The 26550-nt window shown below is 44.0% G+C and overlaps 1 protein-coding gene and 1 long non-coding RNA gene across 8 annotated transcripts in view; one reads left to right on the forward strand and one right to left on the reverse strand.

The window, feature by feature from the left end:
- Window positions 1-11417: 11417 nt before the first annotated feature.
- Window positions 11418-17544, reverse strand: LOC128411212 (uncharacterized). The gene is made up of 4 exons (XR_008329725.1): window positions 17338-17544; window positions 14640-14860; window positions 13531-13610; window positions 11418-12110 (listed from the first exon to the last, which is right to left on the reverse strand). It is a non-coding gene; the product is annotated as an uncharacterized LOC128411212 (long non-coding RNA).
- Window positions 17127-26550, forward strand: part of PPM1B (protein phosphatase, Mg2+/Mn2+ dependent 1B) — a 41125-nt gene continuing 31701 nt past the window's right edge. For 2 of the 7 annotated variants that reach the window (XM_053383351.1, XM_053383358.1), the window contains exon 1: window positions 17727-18008. The gene's annotated coding sequence lies outside the window, so the exon portion shown is untranslated. Of the gene's footprint in view, window positions 17233-17725; window positions 18009-18201; window positions 18301-26550 lie in introns of those variants that run through there. The other 5 variants (XM_053383353.1, XM_053383354.1, XM_053383356.1 and 2 more) reach the window with 5 other exon arrangements.

Here is a 26550-nt window from a genome sequence, read left to right on the forward strand (position 1 = left end):
AGCTGCAGCATTAGAAGGAATCTGATTGATGCAAGTCTACTTAGAAGAAGGCTTGGCAGCAGCTCACAACAGCTGAAGTGTAGCAGATGGCTAGATCAGAAGATGTAAACAAAGGTTGATTAACCAAGCAATGTTCTCTGGTAGACGTCAAAAGTTGGGAGGATGGAAAATGTTTCTCCTGGAAACTATGCTGGACCTGTCTCCTGGTATTTTTCCCACCCCCAGTCTAAGGATAAGGTCATAAGAACATAGGAAGCTGCCTCACACCAAGCAAGACCATTGGTCCATCTAACTCAGTATTGGTTGCACTAACTAGCCGTGACCCTTCAGGGTTTCAGACAGGGTTCTCTCTCAGCCCTATCTGGAGATGCCAGGGACTGAAAATGCACACAGAGAAGGTTTCCTACCATAGAGCTGTAGCCCCTACCCATTCAACTCTGAAAGTTAAACTGCACCCCCATAAAACAACAATATTATCAACAGAAGTCTAGTGTCCAGGTCAAGGGAAGTAATAGTACCAATCTATTCTGCCTTGGTCAGACCATACCTGGAGTACTGTGTCCAATTCTGGGCACCACAGTATAAGAAGGATGTTGGCAAGCTGGAACGTGTGCAGAGGAGGGCAATCAAGATGACCAAGGGTCTGGAAACCAAGCTTTATGAGGAACAGTTGAGGGAGTTGGGTATGTTTAACCTGGAAAAGAGGAGACTGTGAGGAGATATGATAGTCCTCTAAAGGGTTGTCACTTGGTAGTTGGAGAAAGCTTGTTTTCTCCTGCTCCGGAGGGTAGGACTCGAACCAATGGCTTCAAGTTACAAGAAAGGAGATTTTGCTTAAACATCAGGAAGAACTTTCTGACAGTAAGAGCTGTTTGGCAGTGGAATGGTCTCCCTCAGGAGGTTGTGGACTCTCCTTCCTTGGAGGTTTCTAAGCAGAGGTTGGATGGCCATCTGTCATGGATGCTTTAGCTGAGATTCCTCCATTGCAAGGGATTGGGCCAGATGACCTCTGGGATTCCTTCCTACTGTACAATTCAATATGTTCAAAATTTTCGTATTGGAAACACAAAGCAAGAACCTTCACCCTGGCATACTCTATCTCAGTATGCACAGGAAGCCTTTCGTGCAGGAAGAATTCAAACATTTATTCCCCAGCTGAGAGGTAGAAACGTTATAGTTCACCAGCAGCTCTAAAGCCCTAAATCAGGAGTGTGGAACCTTTCTCGGTCCAAAAGTAACATTCCTTCATGGGTAACTACAGTGGTACCTCTGGTTAAGAACTTAATTCGTTCTGGAGGTCCGTTCTTAACCTGAAACTGTTCTTAACCTGAAGCACCACTTTAGCTAATAGGGCCTCCCGCTGCTGCTGCGCTGCCAGAGCATGATTTCTGTTCTCATCCTGAAGCAAAGTTCTTAACCCGAGGTACTATTTCTGTGTTAGCAGAGTCTGTAACCTGAAGCATCTGTAACCAGAGGTACCACTGTACTGGCTGCATGCCAATAGGTGGGTTGGGCCAAAGTCATATGTGGGTGGGAACAGAGCCATTCATGCACGCATATTTATCTGCACAGCCATCCCTCACCCACAAACTCTGATCAATCCACACCTACATGCCCAAATCACAAATGTTCGTCCCCATATTGGGGAAACCCTCTCTTCTCAGTGCTTACATTTAAAGATAATGATGGTGATCTGTCCTTCACCAGCAGGTCCCATGACAGGTTATGCAACCATCTAAAATTCAACATTAGAAACAGCAAGAACAAATACAGAAAGTGAGTAAGTCCTGAGAACATATCTCAGGTATCAAGGACCAGGACAAAGAGGTGCATCTTCAGCATATGCTGAAAGCTGTATAATGAAGGTATCAGACGCACCGCTCTGGGGAAGGAATTCCACAACCTAGGGGCTGCCGCAAAGAATGCCCTCCCTTGCCCGCTTCTTGGACTTTTGAGGGCAGTGGAACTACCAAGAGGGGTCCCTATGCTGATTTTAACACCCAAGAGGGTCTGTAGGAAAAGACGCAGTCTTTCAGATATTTGGGGCTTAAATCCTCTCCAAAAGAATCTTGGAAACTGTAGTGTATGTCCCCTTCTGGGCACATTCTTGTTCTGACAGGTCCTTTAGTTGGAAGTGTGATTTTAGGTTTGTCCTACTGCTGCTCGGTCACTTCTATTACGGTTCCATTGATTTTAAAATGGTTCTAAAATTGCGCTTTAATAGCACAACACTCTGTGTTGTTGACGCTCAAGCTTTGGTATTCTTGAAATGTATGCAACAAAAGAATGACTCAATTTGAGTTGTGCAACTCAAATTGGGGCCACTAGACCCAAAATTTTGAAGCAATGTGGGCTAAATTCGCTTGGGGGCCCCTTAAGCTTCAGCAGTTTCATAGTCGATCCATCCCTGATTATTCCTTTGAGAAAGACAGATCGGAATTTGCAAAATAATCTGCCAGGGTTAAAAGTCACATGTGTCATTTACCTGGGGCTTTCCAGTGGGGTGTTTGTTTTCCTTTCTTCTAAACACGTAGACTGTTCTGCTTCTCTTGAAATCAGTGGCGTAAAACTAAATGAAAAAGCTCACTAGACAAGCCAATATATGTGAACAAAGAGGGAGGAATGTTACCTAACATGACAGAGTTATACAGATTGTCTAATCTCAGCAGGACAATGCAGTTAAAAGGCCTTCTTAGTTTGGACATGTGCTATCAACTCTGTTGGCTCCAGATTGCTCGGAAAGAAACAAACAGTTTATTTTGGAGCTAGGAAGCAAGCAAGTTAAGATCCGCACAGGGGCGTCTTACCCATAGAGGCTAGTGGCGCAGGGTGCTAAGGCACCAAGTTCTGGAGGGCACCAGGGAAGAGGCGGAGGCTAGATGCAGCACCTCCTGGCATCAGCTCGCCACACTCGCCCGCCTCCGCCATGCTGTGCCGAAGCAGCGCCGCTCCTGGAGCCTCCATCTGCCATGGCCACCGTGGCCCGAGGTGGCCAGCTGAGCCGGGAGGCACCGTGTCCTCCTCCACCTCTTTCCCACCGGAGGAGCCACCCTCCAGCCGCTGCCCGCCTCCTCCAGCCCCACCATCCTCCCTAAAAAACTCTGGGAAAGGGGTGTGTGTGCCGGAGGGAGCTTTGCACCACGGCGCCAGATATGCTTAAGACGGCCCTGGATCTGCACAAGGGGCGTCAGTTCAGCTGCTACTGCCATTAAAGGTAAGTTCAACCCCTGTGGTAAACAGAACTTTATGGTGATGGATTTTGGACTCTCAATGGTCTAACAAGAACATTCCCTTCCCCCACCTTATGCAACAGTGATGCAGAAAGTTTGAGGGAGGAACCAGGAGTGGGTTTTTGCATGGAAGGAGTGTGCACTTGGTTAAGTTCTGGTACTATTTAAATAAAACAAAAAACCAAGATCACCTCCATCCCATACGCTTATAGTCCATGGCTTCCCCTAAAGAATCATGGGAGCTGTAGCTTGTTGATGGTGCTGGCAACTGTAGCTTTGTGAGGAGTAAACTTTGTTGTTTCCAGATTGCTTTGAAAAACAAACAGCTTACTTTGGAGTTGAGAACACAGATTCTGTTAAGTTGTGGGTGAACATATCAGATGACACAGCGATTCTTCAGACAGCTCTGGTTTATTCACAGGCCCAGAACAGAACTGAACTGAAGGGTTCAGCCACCTGCTTATATAGAGCTCAAGTACAAAGCAACAGTAACAACTTTCTGTAACTATCCAATCAATGAACGTCACTTTCAATTCCTTATTTGCATATGTGGACCTGAGTGAAAACCATCTACAGTATCCCCCTGCTGGCCCAGGGTGAGAACTTCAGTACATAACAGATTCCTTATATGGAACTAAGGATGCTGTTTCCGTGTTTTCTTTTGAAAAGAATATTTTAAATGACCTTTTTTTAATCAACCGAAGTTCATGTTTATTATTTATAAATCATCACATTATAAAATTGCACCGGAGAACAGAGGAAATGGAAGTCCTGCATTTTACCGAGTGCAAGTAAAATATTCAAATAAAATGCAGAATCATTTGAACATATGAATATGTTTGTTTATTTACTGCATTTATATACCATCTTTATCTTCCAAGGTTCTCAAGGTGGTTTACATGGTTCTCCTCTTCCCCATTTCATCCTCACAACACCCCTGTAAGGTAGATCAGACTAAGAGATGGTGACAAGGTCACCCAGGGAGCTTCATGGCTGAGTGGAAATTCGAATCCTGCTCTCCCAGGCCCAGCACTCTGACTGAAGTGTAGGTGGGTTCCCATGAAGCAAGAAACAGTGATAAAAGCAATAACCTTTATTGAACTAACAGAACTCAACAACGGGGGCAAAGCAACTGCTCATTTACATTTCTGAAGGCCTGGGCCACTCTCACTCTCAATGTGATTGGCTGTCTAAACTCCCAAGCTGCGAATCCTAACTCAGAGTTTAAGGGCCAATGGCAGAGGCCCAAATCCTGAAATGTTCTGTGACTGGAGATCATGTATCGAATCAGAATCCTTAGTCCAGACTCAAGCTCAGGCAAACACAGACCACTGAATACATAACATGAACCATTGTGCTACACTGGTGTAATGAATGGAGTGACCAGAAAGCACCTACCATTAAGCTTAAAGCAAAGCACTTATAGTAGATGGTTCACCAGTACAGTCAGTGGCAACTGACCGGACACATTTATGTTGAATGTTGTAAGATGCAATAGCAAGCTATTAAGTTCTATAGGCAACATATTCATCTCAGTGGGATAGCAGGATGTAAATCTTAACAAAACCTTATATCAATGATTACCAATACTAGTCAATACAGTGGTACCTCGGGTTACATACACTTCAGGTTACATACTCCGCTAACCCAGAAATAGTGCTTCAGGTTAAGAAATTTGCTTTCAGTTGAGAACAGGAATCGTGCTCCAGTGGCGCGGCAGCAGCTAAAGTGGTGCTTCAGATTAAGAACAATTTCAGCTTAAGTACGGACCTCCGGAACGAATTAAGTACTTAACCCGAGGTACCACTGTACAGCTATTCTCTCCCCCAACTGCCTCAGTACACTAGTTGCTGGAAAGCACAGCAGTGGAGAGTGGTCTTGTAATTGGGTTCAGATTGTGGATTTCCCACAAGCATCTGGTTGGCCACTGTGAGGACAGGATGCTGAACTAGATGGACCATTGGCCTGATCCAGAAGGCTCTTATTATGTTCTTAAACTTAGAAACAGCTCTAACACTATACATAGAAATCTCGTTCTGCGCGTATCATATAATGTGTAGTACAGGGGTCAGCAAACTTTTTCAGCAGGGAGCTGGTCCACTGTCCCTCAGACCTTGTGGGGGGCTGAACTATTTTTTTTGGGGGGGATGAACAAATTCCTATGCCCCACAAATAACCCAGAGATGCATTTTAAATAAAAGCACACATTCTACTCATGTAAAAACACACTGATTCCCAGACCGTCCATGGGCCGGATTTATAAGGCGATTGGGCCGGATCTGGCCCCTGGGTCTTAGTTTGCCTACCCATAGTGTACTATATCACCTGACCTTTTGAATTCAACTCCCCCACCCCCATTAAACATTAGACAGGCATTATCTCCGTTGTCATTTTAGCACCTACCTTCCTCCAGGGGCAAAACTAGGCTTTATTTTCCCCAGGTCAAAGACCCAGTTTGGCACACACACACCCAAAGCACATTTGTGTATACACACACTCAGTGGCACCCCTCTAGAGGCATCACCCAGGACAAAAAGCACCCATGTTCCTCATTCAACAAGACTTTTAAGCTGAGATATATCCTAGTCTACATCTGTGTTAGAATTGCTTTTCAATGTCCTGGGCACATCTGGGAAGAGGGGCGGGATATAATTTTAATAATAAATACAAAAAAATAAGAAATCCTTCTATGATACTTCATAAAATATGTATTAAGATTAACTGCAGTTCTCACTCAGGGCCACCAGTATGCAAATGAAGGATTGAGAACTGTCGCTCACTGATTGGTTAGTTAGTTGGAAGTTGTTACTGTTACAAGTTACTTAGTATTATATAAAGCAGCTAGCTAGGCTGCAGTCAGTCTGACTCCAGGAGCAGTTCTAACTGCTGTAATAAAGAGCTGTGAATCTAACAGAGCTGTGTTCTTTGTCCATCTTTCCCACTATTTAACAAAATACTATTATGATGATCTTCCCATAAGCAGCTTTAAGGGCTTTCCAGGTCAAAAAGCATCAGCAAATATATACATAAACGGTGGAATTGTTGCCATGTTTGGAAATTTAAAATGTAGGATGTGGCAGGGCTGTTCTCCCTTCTCCACCCCATATTTAAACTGTTACTTGCTTGCATGAGCTCAGAGCGACGGGAAGAATGCTGGTAGTGCTTTCGATACATTCTCTGGGCTGTGTTGTAGCATGTCGATATCAGCGAATGCGTCACTTGCTCACGCTGGATAATTATGAGAGCAATCCTATTCTCCAATTACACTGAAGAGAGAGAATCTGCCATGACATCAGAAGAACAGCCCCTCAGTCCAGGAGGAAAAAAACACCAAATATGCTGAATCTAAAGAAAGAGTAAAGGAATGAAGAGCAACTGGGATTCAGAAGATTATAGGCTCCAACCTATATTAACGGATGGGAGAATGTTTTAAACCATTTTAGATGTTAAATAAATAAATAAGATTGTCCAATAGCACCTTATAGACCAACCAAGTTTGTTCTGGTATAAGCTTTCGTGTGTATGTGCTTCAGATACCATGAAAGCTTATACCAGAACAAACTTAGTTGGTCCATAAGGTGCTACCGGACAATTTTTTATTTTTATTTCAACTGTGTCAGACCAACACTGCTGCCTACCTGAATTTATATGCTTTAAACTGTTTTAGATGTTTTAAACTGTTTTAAAAATGCTTTTGCATAAAGTTATTTTGCTGTGGGTATTTTCACTGCCTTGGGCCTCTTCGGGAGGAAAGGTGGGATACAAATTCAATAAATAAATCTCCCAATCAATTCTCTTGTACTGCCCAAGACCCTGAGCTCTATAACTGTGAAGACTTTTAACAGCTCACTTTCACAGGCTTTCCCCCTCATCGGTCCCTTCCATCTGATTTCCACATTAATCTGAGTATTAATAATCAAATTCCTGAAACATTCCTCCTCATCTCTCAATATCAACAGCCTGGGGACTCGTGCAGGAGAGACCAGATCACTTGCTATTTTAGAATCTTTAGAATCTGGTGCATTTGTAAGACACTCTCTTCTCCAGACAATGGTCCAGTACAATCTGACAGTATACTTTATGCAATCCCTTATGGTGTGGTCACGCTCTTTATTCAAAGAGTCAGAAAGTTAGCATGGGAGTACTCTGAGCTTCAACCAACTGTTAACAACCCAACCCTATTAGCACTTACTGAGAAAAAGGTACTACTGCATTCAGTGGGGTTGACCTTAGTGGGGCTTTCTTTCAAGTTAGACATGGGTCAGATTATGCTGTGTGAATTTCCATTCCATTTTGCACCAGCTTCAGCTTCCACACAACCTCAAGGGCAGCACCATGTAGATTGCATTGGGGTAATCCAACCAGGTTACCATCTTGTGGCCAGCGGTTGTCAGTCACACCTCTATTATATTCCAAATGGTAAGAACTAATTGAGGAGAAAACTAAAGGCTACCCTCAATCTTTTGTCATGTGCTAATATTTATCTGAAATGGGTTTTATTTTTTGGTTCACCGCTCAGTATATTTCCACAATCTGCACGCTGTACTTCAAAAAGTAATTTGAATTATGACTTCCTGTTGGACCCAAAATAGACTGGACCACCAAGGGGAGGTGTTATGAAATGACATAGTAAAAGCTATTCTCTGTTCCATTGCATTGTGCCCTGTTGTGTCCTTCATGCCAGTTATTGATCAGAAGTTCATTCAATGCAAAAAGCCTCTCTGTCAGCCTGAGCTTGGGATGTAATAATAAAGTAGGTCATTGATTAGCTGGAAGGTTAACATAGAACTCCTTCAATCAGATCCTGATGTACTGGTACATCTTGGGAGTGGGGAGAAGGAACAGATTTTAAAAAACACCAGTGATGTGGGGAAAGGAATCTACCCCCCCCCCAAAATGCTTTTTAAAAACAAGGCTCAACAAAATAACTAGATAGCACAGGGTGAGTTTTCAAAGAAGAGCTGCTGGGTTGTTGTTGTTGTTGTTTGTTTTAAAGAGAGGCAGGAAAGCAATTTAAATAATTATTGCTGAATTGCACACTTGAGAATACTCTTCTCTCAGAACCAAGAACTCTGCAACCTTTCCATATGTATTGTTGCAAGACACCCCAATCTCCAGTTTTCCAATAGGCACTGACCCAGAGTTCACTTCCTTTGGAATGAGGGATGGTGGAGACTGTGGTGCCTTTGTGATATATGATGGTTTATTTACACATATATACAACCTGAGACTGGGACGCGGGTGGCAATGTGGGTTAAACCACAGAGCCTAGGGCTTGCCGACCAGAAGGTCGGCGGTTCGGATCCCACGATGGAGTGAGCTCCCGTTGCTCGGTCCCTGCCCCTGCCAACCTTGCAGTTCGAAAGCATGTAAAAGTGCAAATAGATAAATAGGTACCACTCCAGCGGGAAGGTAAACCAGAAGCGGCTTAGTCATGCTGGTCACATGACCCGGAAGCTGTACACAGGCTCCCTTGGCCAATAAAGCAAGATGAGCGCTGCAACCCAGAGTCGGTCACAACTGGACCTAATGGTCAGGGGTCCCTTTACCTTTTTACAACCTGAGACTATGATGGAGGGCTTCACAGCATTAACATCCCAATGGGGTCTTGCTTCTCCCATAGGCACAGCCTTGGATTCCAGCGGAAATCAGACGTCCTTCTGTCTCCCAGCTGCCCAGCCTGCAGCCTTGCTCCTAGTGTCTAGCGGTTCTCAACCTGTGGGTCCCCAGATGTTGTTGGAGTACAGCTCCCATCACCCCTGAGCCCTGGCCTTGCTAGCTAGGTGTGATGGGAGTTGTAGTTCAACAACATCTGGGGACCCACAGGTTGAGAAAGGCTAGCTCATATAATTCAACTCTCCACTCTGATCTTTGTCTTTCTAACTACCAGCGAGTGGAGGAAGGGGGGCCCACCCATTTGCTGTCTGCCACAAGAGCTGCTTCCCTTGTTACCTTCACAGCCCATATTTAGAGGGCCATTACTTCACCAGGAAGGTAGCCTAGCTATTCCAGGAATTGAATCAGTGCTGGATCCAGGAATTTGAAAGGGACTCAAGCATGTAGCCTACTGCACCCCAAACTCATAAAATTATGTTGGCTTGGTTGCCCACTGAATCCAATGAAGAAAGAGCTGTAGCCACCATTGTAGAGAGTACAGAAAGAACCAGGTTCAATCCTTGGCTGGGGAAGACACGTGTTTGAAATCTTGTAAACCAGGGGTTGGCAAGGTTTACCTCGCCTGGGCTGGTTCACTCTAGTGGAGATTCCTCTACAGGACACGGGTGGCGCTGTGGGTTAAAGCCTCAGCACCTAGGACTTGCCGATCGAAAGGTCGGCGGTTCGAATCCCCGTGGCGGGGTGCGCTCCCGTCCTTCGGTCCCAGCGCCTGCCAACCTAGCAGTTCGAAAGCACCCCCGGGTGCAAGTAGATAAATAGGGACCGCTTACCAGCGGGAAGGTAAAATGGCGTTCCGTGTGCTGCGCTGGCTCGCCAGATGCAGCTTCGTCACGCTGGCCACGTGACCCGGAAGTGTCTGCGGACAGCGCTGGCTCCCGGCCTATAGAGTGAGATGAGCGCACAACCCTAGAGTCTGGCAAGACTGGCCCGTACGGGCAGGGGTACCTTTACCTTTTACCTCGCCTGGGCTGGTTCACTCTAGTGGAGATTCCGCTGTGGGCCAAACCGTGTGCGTGCGTGAGTGCCCGCAATTTCCGGCGTCTGCACAGACGCAATTTGCGGCATCTGCACATGCGCAGATGCAATTTCTGGTGCTGCGGAAGTGAGTCCCCGTGCCGCCATGTGCCACTTTAGCGCAGTGCGTGGGGACTCGTCGGGCAGGCAGCTCGGTTTGGGGGCAGCTCGTGAGCCAGTTAAACGACCCCTGTGGGCTGCTTATGGCCCATGGGCCTTAGGTTGCTGACCCCTGTTGTAAACCAACAGCCAGGCATTGTAGACAATATCAAACCAGATGGACCAGTGGTCCGACTTTGTATAATGCTGCTTCCTATGTTCCTACAATAGCATTGCAACTCTCTATGGATTAATGAAATGCCCAGACCATTTTGAAAATCTCCTACAAATAGTTCTACTGCATTAGTGTGCTTGTTTATTGCATTTATATACCACCTTTCTGACAAGGTGCCCAAGGCGGTTTACAGTTTTAAAATATTCCCCTCTCTGTGTGTGTGTTCTATGGCAGGAGGGGAGAGGAGCAGACTCTGATGCTGACTTTAAGAGGCACTCTGAATAACGGTGCAGCTACTAATATCCAGTGTTACTATGAGCACTACTCATTACAGCAATAGCCTTTTCCCTTGACAAAACAGCACTCCCTGGCCTTCTCTGTTCATTTGGCTGGTCCTTCTCCAAGGTACACTCACTGCACTGGTATTTTTTTGTATATTTATTATAAATATTTTTGCATCACCTTTCAACTGAATTTCCAGGACAGCAGGCATAAAGAGAAATACAACAAGCAGTTAAACAACAAAGGAAATAAAATGAATGCAACATATTTGAATCTGTTACGTATAGATATTCCAACTTTCTTCCAAGGAACACAGTCCAATGAAAACAGAAACCGGTTAAAACTATAAAATCAGAATTCAGTTTAAATGTCTATTGGAATTTAAAAAAGTATTCAGTAGGTGCCAAAAGTTTGCCGGCAGACTTGCATGATCTCAACCAGAAGGGAGTTCCACAACACTGAGCCCCCAAGGTAGAATCTGTACTGGTGAATACAAGCAAAAATGATACCACACATTGAAATAATTTTAGACTAAGGCTGTGTACACACCATACATTTAAAGGACTGCTGTCTAGTTCTAAAAGCAACAGAAACCCCTGCCACCTCCAACCGTTTACACATATTGCATTTTATACTCTGAAAGGCAGTATATACACAGATGGTGCAGCATGCATACATAAACCATTCCATGTGGCTAATTAACACAGTCATATTTGACAATGGACGGTATATATTGAACTCTGGCTACTGAACACAGAGGAAAGTTTGGATAGGAGGCTGTTTTGCCTCTACTCGGAAAGATGCTTTTCTGGAATTTGGATTAAGAGAATCTGTGTGTTTCAAATTATATGCACATTCACCTGCAATTCGTACAATGTTCAAGCTGGCCAATTATTGCAGTTAGAATACCTTTAAAAAATTGCTACATATAGCTTACATCGTGTATTTGAATTTCAGTAAAAAATAACAATATGTTCAATGATTTGCTTACAAACATTATTAGATGTTTTCCAACCAGCTTTTCCTCAGTCCCCATTCTTTCTGTTTTGTTGTTGTTCTTTTGTTACTGTGAGTAGGGGGGGAGATTTATCTTTGCAGTGATAGTAGCTGATAGATCTCCTCCTGGATTACAGATTACGTCTGCTTTGTGCTCAAGTCAATGATCTGTGAAATACATCTTGACAAAATAACATCAGTAACTGCAGAAAGATACTGGAGCTGACAACACTTTCACATTATTATCTCACCTTTTACCTTTGGTTTTTGAGCTCTGGAAATGTTCAGTTGATGCACACGTGTCTTTCTTGCATGTGTCAAGTGGATTCCATGCTCGCTTCACTAATAGCAGCAGTAAATGCAGTAGTTTTACAGCACAATGTTCTCGGCTGGGCTCTTCCTCTTGTTTTTGCCCACTCAAAGACTATTTTCCAGGATTTTTATTGTCCTCTGATAGTAAAATGTGTTGCCTCTGTATTTTTTCAATTGTTTATTTATCACCACTATGAAACCAATGTTTAGAGCGGTGCCAAAACTTTAGCCTTGTACCGTTTTGTTGCATTTATATCCCAACTTTTCTCCAAGGTGGTGTAAATGGTTATTCTCCTCTACCAGTGCTCAGCATCAACTTCAAGACTCTATGGTTGTTTTAAAAAAAAGATTATTTATTTATTTGGTATATTTGGTATATTTATATCCTGCCTTCCATTACCAAAGCCATATTGGATTCCCAGGTGTCTCCAGTTTAGGCACTGGCTAGACCCAAACCTGCTTTTTTTCACGAGGAGTCTGTATTGTGTACCATCAGACTATGCCATGGGGCTATTTATTTTATCTCCTTTCTTTCCCTAGACAACTTAGAATCATAGAATCATAGAGTTGGAAGAGACTACAAGGGCCATCGAGTCCAACCCCCTGCCAAGCAGGAAACGCCATCAGAGCACTCCTGACATATGGTTGTCAAGCCTCTGCTTAAAGACCTCCAAAGAAGGAGACTCCACCACACTCCTTGGCAGCAAATTCCACTGTCAAACAGCTCTTACTGTCAGGAAGTTCTTCCTAATGTTTAGGTGGAATCTTCTTTTCTGCAGTTTGGATCCATTGCTCCGTGTCCGCTTCTCTGGAGCAGCAGAAAACCTTTCTCCCTCCTCTATGTGACATCCTTTTATATATTTGAACATGGCCATCATATCACCCCTTAACCTCCTTTTCTCCAGGCTAAACATGCCCAGCTCCCTTAGCCGTTCCTCATAAGGCATCGTTTCCAGGCCTTTGACCATTTTGGTTTCCTTGGTAAAGGAAAGCTACATAAATACAATTTCGGAATGCAGCAAGGCAAAGTTTAAGACCAGGGCTGGCTCCAGGTTTGAGGAGAGCCTCTACAAATTGCCATCTAGTGGGGATCCCTTTTGTTGATGCCCCACTGACATAAGAAGACCCCCATTGCTGGTGAGATTATCTAGTTGTGGTGGGCAGAAGGACAGCAAACACATGGCAACTGGGCTGGGGGAACAACTATATATATTTCCCACAATGCCCCTGATGTTATGTCACTACAGCAGCAGTGGGGAACGTGCAGCTGTCCATGTTGTTAGTTTCCCATCAACCCCTGACCAAAGGTCAGGAATGATGGGAGTTGCCCTGCAGTAATGTGTGAAATAAAAAAGGGTGGTATCCCCAGACCTGCTGCTTGCCACTCTGTGGGTCTAGAATTATAGAGTGGGAATCAATGCCACACTCTTCCAATTATTCTGTCTGTGCAAGCTTGCACCTTGCCAGATAGGACTAACATACATCTCCTTCCCCCAGTGCTGTTTTGTGGGTTCTCCTGACCCACCACCCCAAGCCAGTTTCAGGGGGGTGCAGGGGCATGTGGGGAAGAAGGGAGAAAACCCTGAGCAAGGACTTCCACTGATGGCGCTGGTTAGGTGAATCCTGCCTGTTATGTACTGAAGTTCTCACCCTGGGCCAGCAGGGGGAATACTGTAGATAGTTTTCACTCAGGTCCACATATGCAAATAAGGAATTGAAAGTGACGTTCAGTGATTGGATAGTTACAGAAAGTTGTTACTGTTGCTTTGTAGTTGAGCTCTATATAAGCAGGTTGGCTGAACCCTTCAGTTCTGTTCTGTTCTGGCCTGTGAATAAACAAGAGCTGTTTGAAGAATCGCTGTGTCGTCTGATATGTTCACCCACAACTTAACACTGCCCATAACTTTTAATAATCACATCAAATTTAGTAAAAAATAATAGCAAGATTAAAAACATTTTAAAAATAGGCATCGTTAGTGGGACCTGGCAGAGTTCTAAGTCCCTGACAGTAGCCTAAAGACACTGTGTTGTGATGCTGGGGATAGTTCTGCACACTTTTATTCCTTTTTTTAACTCAGTGGGATTTACATATTTCAGGGGAGGGGGAGATCCATGCATAGGGTTTGGGGCTTGGCATAATAATGTCACAGATTATACTTCCTCTACTATTGGGACCTTTCTCCTTCCACCCTTCTTCCTTTGTACCAGATGTGTTATTTGCCAACTAAGGCCAATTCATGTCATGAATCTGACAAAAGTGGGCTCCAGCACACCGATAACAAAGTGTTTTGGTCGCTAGTATATGGAGGTCTGAAAGCTGGTGACCAATCAAATGTCCCATCAATTGCAGAATCTAAATGGTCTCAGTATTTCATTTCTATATTTAACGATCTACATAGTAAATTGAATAGAAAGGAGACCAACAATAACAAACTAGATAAACTAAAGGAGTGGCCAAGGGTGAAAGAGGAGGAAATTAGAGAGATAATTAATAGTTTAAAACTAAAACTGGGCAAGTTGCCAGGGCCGGATGGTTTACCAATATATTTTTATTTAAGACATTCATAGATTCGTGGGCAGAACCGCTAGCTCAACTATTTACTCTTATCGGTAAATATGGAATCATCCCTGAAATATGACTTAGATCAGTAAGTATTCCAATCTTTGAAAAAGGTGATCCGGGTGAACCAAAGAACAAGAGACTGATAAGTCTACTGTCAGTGATAGGGGAATTCTATGCTAAGCACCTTTTACTTAAATTACTTACCTGGATGAAAAAATCTAAACTTACCAGGAAAAGAACAAATAGGTTTTTCCAAAGGCTGCCCTATCTTAGACCATTGTCTCATACTTACACATTTGGTTGAAAAATATAGACTTCAAAACCAATCCAATATTTTTGAAGCTTTCATAGATTTTTGTGGTGCCTTTGATTCAGTTGATCTTGTGATATTGTGGAAGAAGCTTGTAGAGTTAGGAATCAATCCACACTTGCTAATCTTAATACAGAAATTATATTCCTTTAACATCTGCCCAATCAAACCCAGTGCCAAAGTTCACTTCTCTTCCGACATCCCTAATATGAAAGGTGTATAACAAGGGTGCATTATTGCCCCTTTTCTTTTTAATTTATTTTTATCAGATCTTCCAGAGCATATTCAAAAAATAGAATCACATGCCCCCAAAATCAATCAAAACCCGGTCCCACTGTTACTGTATGTGGATGATGTGGTCTTATTATCACTGACGAGGATAGGACTGAAACGTCTTTTACTCTCCCTGGCTTCCTATTGTGAAACCAATAAACTCTCAATGAATTATGAGAAGATAAAAAATCTGGTCTTCTCTAATTCCTGGAAATTAGAGAAATGGAAAACAAGAGGACAAGAAATCCAGCAAGTAAAGATCCAGATATCTTGGAATTTTATTCCAGAGCAACTCAAGTTGGTCAAACCATCGCACAAGTGCTATAAAACAGGCAAAGAGTACCTCCTCAGCAGTAGCTTGTTTTTATTTTTAGGAAGGTAACCAATTTATAGCAGCTGCTATTCAAATTTTTCAAGCTAAAGTGTCGTCCCAGTTACCTTTTAGGATCCCAATATGGATACAAGCATATAACAGTGATTTAGATAAGATACTCAAGTTTCTTGAGACATATCCTGGGGCTCCCAAGTTCAATCAAGTATCAGATGATGTGTGTAGAACTAGGTATACACATGATGGAATATTGGGTGTGGGCAAGCACTAAAAAATACCGGTTGCGTTGCCATTTCCGTTGCCAACCTTCAAATCTGCTTTCTGACTTAAGGACTCTTATAAATCCAGATGGTTCCAACTCTTATATATCAAATTTAGATCTATTGGTATTGACTTGGAATTTTTGCATAATTCAAGTGAGCAATATATTTATCATAATATTCAAATCATATTAAGGGACACTGAAAAACAAAACATCGAATCAGCTGTAAATAAAATTTGCTCCCCCAAGTTTTATGGTTTAAATCCAACAGGGTCACTTATATTTCAAAATTAATAATTCCAGTCTAATGCAGGGCCTTTACGTTAGCCCGACTGAACGTTTCCCCCTCAGCTTTGGTCAAGGGCAGATATTTAAACATCCCCAGAAACGATAGACATTGTGGATGTTTTCTGAACGTGCTGGATACAGTAGAACATATTCTTTTCTACTGTCCATTATACAACCAGCTATGCAAAACATGTGATATCCCCTTTTCTGGGTAGTCTAACATCATGGCACAATGAAAATATCACGATTCCTATTTGTCTGACATGAACCTGGAAGTAACTGCAAGGGTGGCTGAGTTTTTATCAATAGAATCTCTTAAGAGATCCTTGTTATTACATATTTTTACATGGCTGTTTATTTGTATATATTCTAAAATGTTATACATGGACGTTTTATGGCCTATATTTGTAATGTCTAATAAAGGTTTGGCAAAGTAAGTTCTGTAAGTAGATGTAAGGGCTGCCCTACACCTGGATTTTCTGTCTGTGGGGAATTTCCAAAACGTGGTGCTTTCTCCTGGATCTAAGGCAAGCCAATAGAAAAATCGTGTTTTCCAGCTCAACAATTTTCGTAGTTTCCTTTAAAGAAAAAAAAGGTCATCTTCCAAAAAAGAGGAATCCTATGGCAATCCTAGATCAGGGCCGACCCGCCCATGAGGCAAGGTAAGGCAGTGGCCTTGGGCGGCAGGATCAATGGGCCCAGTGGACCCTAACATATAGTTTTCTTGTTCCTGATGTAGATCTGCACTCACCCCTTCTTCCCGAGGGGAGGAGGGGGCGCCATTTTGCGGTTTGCTTTGCCTCAGGCGCCAAAATGCCTTGGGACGGCCGGCCTTTGTAGAGATGCTAAAGCATCTGGCCCAGTTGAAGGCTGACGTCCTGTCACTTCCTAGGCAGCAGTAAGCGTCCTTGTGAAGGGGCTGCAGTTACAACCTCCCAGGGGTTATGTATGTGTAAAGTTGCACTGTGAATCTGCGTACCTTCGAAGGCGCCTCAAGTACAGACCAGCTCGGCTTCTCCTCAGCCTTTGCACGGCCTTTGCGCGTTCTTACCTAAAGGCCTTTTTAAACCTTTCCTATTGGTTGGCGATGATGTAATACGACAGAACATACGGGCATTTCTCTCTCTGTTCTCTCTCCCCCCGCCCCCTCCGCCGTCCTTCCCGTTCCTGGTAAGTACTGGAGAGAAGGCCGCTCCAGCGCTCAGCCAATCACAGCGTAGAGGGTCTATTGTGGCCTTGGGGGGTGGAAAAGGGAAGGGCTACTTGCTCGGTTGCTTTTCAAACACCGCCTTCGTTCTCATACCCCGCCCTCCCCCCCCCAATCGATGTGCAGGGATTCACGCCTGCGTCCTTGGCTATTTGAGAAGCTTATTATGAAGGACGCGGAAGCTGGCGAAGATAGGCAACTTTCGCAGCCAATAGTAAGAGGGGAACAATGGAGGTGTGGGGGGGAAATAGGAGGAAGTTAGCGTTTGGTAAGAGAAAGGAGCAGGGAGGGGCGGGAGAAGAAGTTAATTGGCACTTACTTCGACCAGTGACATTCCATACTGCATAGCCTGTTTTTTTAAAAAAAATATTGCGCATAGGTGAGGACGGCGAGCTTGGCAGACTTGATTGGCAACGGCAGCAGCCAATAGGTACAAAGCTGAGACAGAGGCGTACACCCAACGGGCATTTGTGGAAATAAGCTGGCGAGAAAGTGGCAAGCGAGCGAACCAATGGACGACCAAGAAGCGAGAACCTGACAGGCAGGAAACCCAATGGGGATGCGAGCCGAGGGCCGCGCATTGAATGACGGCCTCTGCGGCCAATGGCAGGGGGCTTCTCACCCTTCTCTTTTGCGTGTGCGTGCCGGCAGGACCGAATCCACTTTGAGGCGCTTGTGTGAAGGGAGGGGGCGCTCTTCCCCTCCCCCCGCCCGGTGCATTCTGACGTTGCGCGGCGGGGAGGGACGGCCCATTAGCGGCCGCTGGGACGGGGGCTCCCAACATGTCCGTGCTGCTGGCTGCGCTCGGACTGCCACAGCGGACGACCGCGAAGGGAGAGGCCGTTGCGTGAGGCGGAGGCGGGAGAGACGGCTGCTGCTGCTGCTCCTCGAGCTGTGGCCTAACCTCAACCTTAGTCGGGAGAGACGGAGGCCGCCTGCGCGCGCGGGCACGGGGGGGCTTCTAACCGAGCGGCGAGCTTGCGGCGCCAGGTACAGGCCCAGGCCGGTTCCGCCTGAGGGGAAGCGGGGGAGGGGGAGGGAGGGGAGAGGCTGGCGGCGAGGAGGAGGACGGGGCCTCGTCAGGCAGCAGGCCTCGAGCGCGGGTTGGCTGCGGGAAGAGGGCGGCTTGGGCTCGGGCCTTCACTCGGGGGTTAGGCCTGCGCTGGCGTTACGGGCGGCATCGGCGGGGGCTTCTGCGTACTGCGTAGTTCGGAGCGGGAGGGGCGAGGCGAGGCGGCCGAGGAGGAATGGCTGGATTTGTGGCTGCGTTGTAAGACTACGGGTAAGAGGAGGGAGCGGGGAGAAGAGAAGGGGAGCGAGGAGGAGGAGATCCGGCGGTCGTTGGTCGGGGTGGCGGGATGGAAACGGGTGGCTGGGCGGGCGGCAGTGGGAGGGGGAGAACCTCTTCGTCTCGCGTCTCATGGCAGATCGGGCTGAGTGGGAGGGGAGGGAGGAGCTGCTGCCGCTTCTGCTTCGGGCCTCGGTGTGGGATGTTCAATTTGGGATCGGGCGTGGAGTCGGGCTGTTGAAAAAGGAGAGAGGCCTGAGCTTGATAGGGGAGAGGTGGGGGGACGACGACGACGACGGTCTTCTCGCCATTGTCTGAGTTAACCCCGGGAAGGAGAGAGGCCTGCATTGACGGCGATCTCCCCATCCTACCCTCCCAAAAATCACTGTCTGTTTAAGGCCCCGTTATTTAGTTCCCGGCCACGATCCCAAAACACACTGCAATGGGGTGTTTTTTAGAATTCACTCCTCCTTCAGCCTGCTTAAAAAATAAATAAATAAAAATGTTGTTAGCACCCATGTCCAAACGCCTGAAAGTTTTGGACTTGCTGCAGACCGTTAAGATTAGCTGAAGTGGGCAGTTTTTCGTGTTAATGTGCTTTCTGTACAGTATGAGGCTAACCTTTTCTTTTGCGGAAAGGACCTGGCTTTTTGGGTTACCAGTGACATACGCTGGTTATAGTTTCCATCCTGACCATGTCAGATGTAGCAATGGGAAGTATCAGTGGGGGATACTTGTGCCTGTAGGTGACTGACCTGGGGTTAAAGCTCTGACTCTGCTTATGAAATTTGTTGGCTGATTTAGTCTTCACTATTTTCATATAAATAATAGTTACTTATGTGTTAAAAGTGAAAACATAGTATAAGTATGTTTTAAGGAAGGCACTCTGTAGGCTTACATCATGTTCCGCTTATTTGAAGATAGGTCAAGTGAAAGGTGCAGGATTTTGGATTTGGGTCAGGGTTGAAAAACTAGTGTGGTGGATTGAAAATTAGGAGTTGGATTTAAATTATGCTCAGCTATGAGAATTGCTTAGGTTAAAGAATGTAGTCCAAACCTACAAGATTAGTAAAGGACTGGAGTATATTTAAAATGCCCTGAGACTGTGGGCTCTTTGGGGGCTGGGGAATTATCATTGCACTTGTATGCCTTTTTTAGCAGTAGAGGATGGAGGCATCAAGTATTGCAGACCTACATTAGTTGTATGAATGTTAAGATATTAGGTCAGGAATATGACCTGTGAATCTGTTTATTTGCTCTGTATAGAGAGGTGCATTTCGTACATGGAGCCATCTTAATGGAAGCTCTTGTAGAACAAACTAGGGAGTAAGCCAAAACACTTAGGTTTTTGTGCAAACATCCTTCATATCATTGTGAATGTAGGTCCAGTGCTGGATGACTAGAATCCTGTCCCCGCAGGATAACATAACCTGGGTGAAGAGTGGGTAAAAAAATTGAATAAAGTATAATAGATGGGGACCTGCCACAGAAAGGATGAACTGAGTGCATTCGCCTGTTGGACCTTTTTAAACTCGTGGTGTAGGGTTGTTTTGGGTATCTGGCCATATGTAAAACTGTCAATGGCTATGAAGCATCTTTGTGGCTTGACCTACAATTAGATTGTGACAGGTAGCAAACACTTTTAGACAGTCACATGTGCCGTGGCTTCTACTCAGAACTTGGGTGCATGCCCAGCTGTTAAGCACTCTTTTGCTCTTTACTGGAGGCCTACTTTGAGCAAGGTAGAGGACCAGCTTCCCCTTCCACTGGTATACTGCTAGCACAACCCATTACCCCATTGACTATCATTCAACACATCAGTTTTCCTTCTTGAGTGAACAGTGGAGGGGCCCTCTTGTACCACTCAGATTTGACCTCAGTGATCCTTTAGTTGCTAATTTCCTACTCTACTGGCTCCCTAAGGGTTAGGACAAGGTTCTAACATCATGCACTATTTGGTACATGAAGGAATGGCTGTGTAACTCACCACAGCTGACAAGTTTGTTTTAAGAGAATAGCCATGATCTACTTGGCCATGTTGAGCTTTATGTTCCACTGCTTATGTTTTTTAAGTCTGCGCAGGGCTGAATATATCATCAGTAGAGGATGCGCCTGGTTGCGTGGAGGCAATTTTTGGTTGACACACCTGATCAACCTAGTCTTAAAGTGGACAATAAACTGCAGTAGTAGTAGTAGTAGTAGTAGTAATAGACTGCTCTCTTATTGATCAGATAACGGTATGGGAAATATGTGTTAGCAGTTAACAGGTCACTATATGGAAATACGCATTTGGAAAGACAGGAAGTGCAATTTTCCATGGAACAGGAATATTTGGGAAAGGTTGCTAAAGAGGTGAAGACTAGTTTTTAATTAAACAACTTGGCTTTAATGTTTTCAGACATTTTGATTAAGAATGTTCAGCTTAGCCATGGAAAACCAGGCTCAAATCGCTGCTCATGTCTGGTGGCTTTTGCTAAATTATGGTTTATCAGCTACTTCCCCAGGGTTTTAAAAACAGTCACTAGCCAACATCTCCCACTTTGTAGATTGTATGGCTCCCTCCTTTGTGATTTGTCTCTGTGGTCATGGGCTGCAGGAAACAGGCCCATGGGTTAACACTGCTGGGGTAACTGCTGCTATTCCGGTATTCACCTTCAACTGAAATTGGGTAAGGGTAACAGGCTTAGGCAAAGTTATTTACCAAGCCTGCCTAATCCTTCCCCTTGCTGCCAGCTGTGTACGCCCCCTTCCTCAGTTGCCTGTTACTATTACTATAGATTTCTAGCTGTAAATGGATAGGAGAGGCTGTTCTACACAATCATGGTAGCACTGTTGTTTTTTGTTCTATTCTTTTCTATTCTGTGTACTCCTTCCATAATGGAAAGTTGAGAAATATAGGCAGACTAAGCTGCATAGCTTTTTCCACCTGGGCGGGGGGAGGGGGAGATCATTGCAATGGAAGTGAGAAGAAAATTCTAACAATTGTCCATTTATGTGGTGCAGTTGATGTGCCCTAAACAAGCAGGTAACTGGGGATCTGTAGCTATATGTTTAGGCCTGAGTTATCCTAGTGCTGGTTCTTACCTGGGAAATCCTGAAAACTTAGGTCTTACACTGACTTTAAAACAGGGTCCATGTCTGTGTTCAGCTGAGCTTGTGCTTTTTTCACTTCAGCCTGGATAGCTCAGTGGGTTAGAGTGTACAATGGTACCTCCGGTTACGAACTTAATTCGTTCCGGAGGTCCGTTCTTAAGCCGAAACTGTTCTTAACATGCGGCATGCTTTCGTTAATGGAGCTCGTTACCCGAAGCATTCGTAAGGAGGATGATACATAACCCGAGGTTCCACTGGAGTGCTGATAATGCCACGGTTGCTGCATATTTGGGTTGGACTAGATGATCCTCAGGGTCCCTTCCAACTCTTTTGAATCCATGAACCATCCTGATAATATGTGTGAATATTATATAGATGCATGGATGTGGACAAGAAGAATGTGGCTACTCTCCAGCAATGGAAGGCAATTGCTGTGGAGTTCTGCCAAAGCCTAAGTACTATCTTGACCATTTTAGCGCTTATGAATGTTTTATCTTTTAAGCAGAGGGAAAATTGAAATGGCTCAGAAGCTTGGTTCCTTCCAACCCCTTCCATCCCTCAGCCTTGAACCCTAACATACATTTTCTCTCCTCCCAACCACTTCAAACCTTCTTTACTTAGTGACCAATGTTAAGGGTGAAGTTATTTTTAGCTCCATGTTTAATAAATTTTGTACTTCATCTGTATCCTTTAAAAGCATTGCCAATTTCTCAGAGCCTAAAGGCTAAGTATCAGTTTTAATTCAGTGTTGATTAATATTATTCATTGAAAGCTACTGAAAGTAGATGGCCCATTGTTCAGTCATCCTTCTTTAATCTATGCAGCCTTTGCCTGTTTTTTTGTGGTTGAAATTGAGATTGCAAGCTCCTTGGTGTAGAGACCTGTGCCTTGCTTATATTACTCTATAAAGCACAATATGCTTTGGATTATAAATAATAGAAATACCTTCCAGTGTTTCAAAGAGGTTCAGCCTTTGGCAAGTCTCCATGTGAAATACCGTATTTTTCGCCCTATAGGACGCACGGGCCCATAGGATGCATCTAGATTTTTTTTGGGGGGGGGGAATAAAGGGAAAAAAATTATTTACCCCCCCAGGCGCGGGGTTGGGGCGGGGGAAGCCCGAGCTTCCCCCCGACCCCAGCCCCCAGAACGGGACCCAGAGCCATGCCGAAGGCTTGCGGGGCTGGGGGAGGGGGAAGCCCTCCGCCAGCCTCCAAACCAGGTCGGGAGACAGTGGGATGGCGCGCTGCGCCTCTCCCGCTGTCCCCTGAGTTTGCGGGGCTGGCGACAGGGAGGAGCAGGCTTCTCCCCCCCGCCAGCCTTCTAACAAAGTCGGGGGACAGCGGGATGGCGGCGTTCCGCCTCCCCGCTGTCCCGCGAGCTTGTGGGGCTGGCGGCGGGGCTCTCCTGAAACCTGGAGAGCGAGAGGGGTCGGTGCGCACCGCAGGCTTCAGCGAAAGCCTGCATTCGCCCCATAGGACGCACACAGATTTCCCCTTCATTTTTCGAGGGGGAAAAGTGCGTCCTATAGGACGAAAAATACGGTAAGTTGTGTAATGAATGCATGACATACAATACCTAGTAAATGTACCAGTTGAAATTTTTAGTGGACTAGTAAATACATTTGCATAAGTAGCTTATATATAAAGTGGGCCAGAAATATGACAGATTCTGTGGTCCTTTGGCGATTTCAGTTGACCACTTGCAGTGTGATATCTATCCTCATGGCGAGGAAAGTGCTTTGTGGTTCTGTTATCCTGCTTTCCATGTGTTAATAATGCTTGCATTACAGCTTGGCCAGATGCTAAACAAATTCAGTTTACCATGTAGTTGCAACCATGATACAATAAATGGTAAATGAGAACACTATGTGTAGTAGTTGGAGAGTAGAGGTGAACTTTGAATAAAATGTATGCTAAATATATTAATAGAAATTGGACAGTTGGGAAGGTAAGTAAAAAGTAAAAGCCTGTTCTTCTCATATTCATAAAGTTTTAGCCCGAATATTAAGAAGCATTTTCAAATATTGAGACACTTGGCCACACATTGAAATTTGGCTACATATTAGGGAGCAACATGGTATGTACAGTATTTGACTTGAAATATGAGAAGGCAGCAATAATAAAATAATAATATGTATTTATAGCCATAGACCTAGCTTGCACATAATACTTAGCCATGATTTGTTTAACAAACCACTAGTTAACCACAAATTGTCAAACAAACCCGATTCTCCAAAGTCTGATTTGTTTTCTGCCTGCTATTGCCTCATGCCGTTTGTAGGTTGGGGTGGCCATGGTTAAAGAAGGATGTTAGGTTCATGCATAACATAATAGGCTGTAGTTAAAGCAAGCCATAAGCCTGTGGCTGCAGATCTTGTAAGAAGCTATGATTTAGCAGTATGTGCTAACCAGGCCATATTCTGTATTTGAACAATATTTCGGAGAACTGTATATGAAACTTGGCATGGAAGAACGGTTAAATTAACTGAGTTGCATGGAACAGTGGGCTGATATGTAGTCTGCCTTTCCAAATCTTTTGGAAATTTATACAACTTAGTTCTCTTAAGTGTGTGTGTGGTGGAATGATTTTTCTGCTGATCTTTGTGTAATATATTTATACACCACCTTTCCAACAAGGAGCTCAAGCTGATATACATGGCTCTTCCCATCTCTATTTTATCCTTGCAGCAACCCAGTGAGGTAGGCTAAGCTAAGAAAAGGTGGCTGGTCCAAAGTTACCCATTGAGCTTTATGGCTGATTGGAAATTTGAACCTGGATCTTCTACGCCCTAGTCTAACTGGCCCTACCATGCTGGTAGGTTGTTTTCCAATGGTAACAGGGTGACATTTAATTCATAGCTAGCTAGTTAAAGGTGGCAGCGGGGGAAGGAATCCAATCTCTTTAAAGATTGCTTCTTGTTGAAATCTTCTGCAGGCTCTTTGTCTTTTACCTCTCACCAGTGGTTCAGCTTCATTCTAGATTGTGCAATAAAGAGTCAGTTGTGGTATTTTCTAATATGGCAGAAGTACTACTATTTTAGCACGCTTCTCAGCCTTCTAACCTATGATAGAATGTGGAGTCTGAACATAAAAATCTATAGCAACTAGGATATATATGTGACCTAAGAGGTTAAAATGATGGAGTCTAAAGAAGGAGAATAATATTAATGAAGAGCAAAACAAGGGATTTTGTGAAGAAATTGGCACAACTGAAAACATATGAGATATACTCTTGACTGTATTTGGGTTATTATGATTGTAAAAGTTTCTGTGTTAAGACTGTATTTAATTAATAATAAATAAAATATATGGGGGGGGGGAATCCATAGCAGCTAACATCTCATCCTGTTTGCAAATAGAGTCCCCAAGTTCTGACTTCTTAACTAATTAATGCCTTATATAGGATCTTGCTCCAAGTGTTCCAGCCACTTACTGGATTGTGCCAATAGTTTTGTTGTGAAATAGTCTTCTACTGTTCCTTTAATAATGCTAAATCATTGTCCGTTATCTTCCCCAATCTCATAGTGGCCTAGCTTCTGCTGTGCCATAACTCCTGGTAAACCTGCTTATTGCTCTCTTCAGCTTCACCATGTGAAAGCTTTGGAAGCCAGCTTTATTTGTAAATGTGGTTTTTGCAAGTACCTTAACAGTAAAGTATAGCAAATGGGGTGTGGACCAGATGTGTTCATAGACTTAAATATCAGAATCTAATCTGGGTTAATCTGTCACAAATTGCTTGGAATAAACTTTGTTTGGGATTTTTTTTTGTTATGCAATGCCAATTTCATCAATTTCCAAGTCAAGGAAAATAATTGTATTTTTCACTACACTGTCCTTGTTCAGCTATCTGCATTACTGAATTTGTAATATTGTTATATACCTCTCATGCTTTGGATTATTTGAGTACTGTTTAAGCTAACTCCCCTACCTATCCAGGGATGATTTTTGCAACTATGAGTTCTGATATGAACTCTAAAGTGAACTTGTTAGTTCGACATCACAAGGACATTTCTATTTGCTTAAGTGAGTGAGAGAGAGAAAAAGTCAGGTCTGTACTGTCAGTTGAAGAGAAGGGATTTTTTTGGCACACAAGAGACTAGGTGAGAACTAGAACAGCTGTTAGGTCTCTAATATGTTTGGAAATTGAGAATTTGACTGCTTCCAATTATACTGCATACTGTCATGTAGTGACATTTACATAAAATACTGCATGTTTCCTGACTGGCCCTTTGCCTGCTATAGGCATCATCCTGTATACAGTCATTGGGATACTTTATTATTTACCCAATGTAGATGACAATGCATCATTTTATTGTGATCCTGTTTCTGATAATGCTGCTGCCTATTTAAAGAGGTTTTATGAAAGCTCATAATGCAGGTTAAAAAATACAAATTAAATATGTAGCTTAGTAACAGCAGTAGTGTGTTAATAAATGTGTATTAATAAACACTTGGGTGTACTTAAATAAAAAAAGCCAGTGTATATTTAATGCATGGATCTGGGACAGCTTATGCTGGAAACAGTCAGGTTTATAAACGTGCTCCAAAGCATCCGAAGAACATGTGCAGGGGCTTTGGAGGCACTTGAAAAAAGTAAGCTTGTGGTTGCTTCTGAGTACAATAGAGCTCATTTTATTGTATATACTATTAAGTCAAAATCACTATTTTAATATTGAAATGACAATTATAACTTATTTTTTAACGTCAACACTTCAGACCTGCGTAATTGCAGGTAGGTGCTTATTTAGCCAAAATAACACCATCCATGCACAACAGGAGAGATCAGCAGGCTTGGGGGAATTAAAAGAAATATAACCTCCTGCACCAAAACTCTAGAAAAAAAATTGAAAGAAAAACCTCAAAAGGGCCCAGTGAGGACTGAGCCACAGAAGACTCACTGGCTGGGGGAGGGGAAGCGGATAGACTGGTGATCTTTTGAAAGATGCTGTATTTCTAAGTGAAGGGTATGGTAGGAAAGGATTTGTATGCTTCCAGGTCAACCTGTAAGTGAAATTTTAGATATGTTGAGGTCACAAGTTACTAGACCAGTGAAGTGAATTTTTTTCATCACACCCTTTTTTCTTAAAAACTTAATCAAAACCCACTACTTGAGTTTGTGCTAGAATGAGGGGATCTAAAGTCTCTTAGA

The sequence above is a fragment of the Podarcis raffonei genome, chromosome 3, assembly GCF_027172205.1.
Source record: "Podarcis raffonei isolate rPodRaf1 chromosome 3, rPodRaf1.pri, whole genome shotgun sequence".
NCBI lineage: Eukaryota > Metazoa > Chordata > Lepidosauria > Squamata > Lacertidae > Podarcis > Podarcis raffonei.